Source organism: Mandrillus leucophaeus, unplaced genomic scaffold, assembly GCF_000951045.1.
Source record: "Mandrillus leucophaeus isolate KB7577 unplaced genomic scaffold, Mleu.le_1.0 Scaffold1620, whole genome shotgun sequence".
Lineage (NCBI taxonomy): Eukaryota > Metazoa > Chordata > Mammalia > Primates > Cercopithecidae > Mandrillus > Mandrillus leucophaeus.
The window spans coordinates 32,483-34,454 of NW_012101611.1; positions in this window are offsets into that span (position 1 = coordinate 32,483).

Genomic DNA, 1,972 nt, shown 5'->3' on the forward strand with positions numbered 1-1,972 from the left:
TCGGGAGGCTGAGACAGGAGAATCACTTGAACTCGGGAGGTGGAGGTTGCAGTGAGCCGAGATCACACCATTGCACTCCAGCCTGGGTAACAGAGTGAGACTTGGTCTAAAAAAAAAAAAAAAACAAAAAGAAAAGAGAGGTAGGAGTGTGAAACAATAATCCACCCTCTATATTGGAGAGCATTGCTGGCATGCCTCTAAAATGTTACTGCTGTAGCAGGCCCCTGAAATTGTGTAGGATCCATCTCCGCCCTCTGTAGTGCTTGTATTTTACCAAGGCCTCCAACTTGCCTGCCATGTCTTGCTCACCTGGCAGATGAACACACTTGCCAGAGCAAAGCCATGTAATTGAAGATGTCCCAGTCTGTTCTAACAAAGCAATTGGAGAAAATTCTTGTTTGATCTTTTACAATAATCCACTGTCATCCTCATAATCCATATGGGTTTGGGAAGGGTCTGACTGTTGAATCAAATGGGGATATAATGAGGACTGCCACCTTGTACCTTTTAGGTCATTAAGAGAGGCATGAATCTCTGCCATTCCCTCTGGAAGTGACACTTTTTGACTTAGGTCTTGGCCAGGAAAGGGGTAGGGAAGTAGTTTCAGAGTATTCCATTTGGCCTTTTTGGTAGCTCTTACCCTATAGGCCAAGGAACTAATTTGGTTTGCCAACAATAAGTACATCCATTCCAGTTATACATTCAGGGTCTTGGGAAATTACCACTGAATGGGGCAATGAATCCTGTGAGTCTGCCATGAGACAGACTTTCATGGACCACCTGGCTCCCACACTCCTCCATTCTAATATAGAGGTCATCACGATGTTGCCTCATGTCCCGAAGTATCAACGTCAACTCAGAACCTTTTTTTTTTTTTTTGAGACAGAGTCTCACTCTATCGCCCAGGCTGGAGTGCAGTGGTGCCATCTCGGCTCACTACAAGTTCTGCCTCCCAGCATCATGCCATTCTCCTGCCTCAGCCTCCTGAGTAACTGGGACTACAGGCGCCCGCCCCCACGCCCGGCTAATTTTTTGTATTTTTAGTAGAGACGAGGTTTCACCATGTTAGTCAGGATGGTCTTGATCTCCTGACCTCGTGATCCGCCTGCCTCAGCCTCTCAAAGTGCTGGGATTACAGGTGTGAGCCACGGCGCCCGAACCTTTATCCAGCAGCCTTGAAACTTCTGGATACTCCCTTTTTCCCTGTGTACCTGAGTAAATGGCCATAGGTCCCTTTGGGTGGGAGGGGGCTGGGAAAATCATTACCACATATATTCATGGTGATGAGAGAGGGTCCTGACTTCTGAAGATCTGGCTTCTTCAGTCATGGGTTCTGGGTCTGAAAGTGGCAGTGATCATTACATTTTATCAGGCTCAGTTTCTTGATTCTCCATCCTTTATTTCACTTGACTGTACAGACTGATTACTTCCCCTGTTGTTTGCCCATATTTCTTGTCTTTAGAGACACCATGTTCTATTAATCTCCTTGAAGGATCTCTGAAGCACCTCTTCCCTTTCCCTCTCCCCATCTTCCACTTTAATCTTATTGCTCATTATGTGAATTGAGCTCACCTTGTTCCTGGAGCCATCCTCAGGGAGCCCCAGTCTTGTAAAACTCCCCTACCGTCAGCCTCAGCCTACAGAGGACAGCTACCACAGAGTTTCTCGATGATGCTGGTGCCTCTTTCTAGCACATTCTTTATCGCAGCAGATGATCTTCCAGACTTTCCAATGAAACATAGACAGCTGGTAAGTATTGCAGCCTTACATACTCTACCTATTCTAGTATGCCCAGTTCCCTGAGCCTTTTAACTTCTTATTTTACCTTTTGTCAAGCAATTCTGACATTTTCTGCTTAACATGAGCCATATATTTCTCTAATCCCCATCTCCAGGCATCCTTGTCAGAGTGTTTAAATCCTGTATCACAAGAGTGTGCTTTCTTTCTTTTCTTTTCTTTTTTCTTTTTTTTT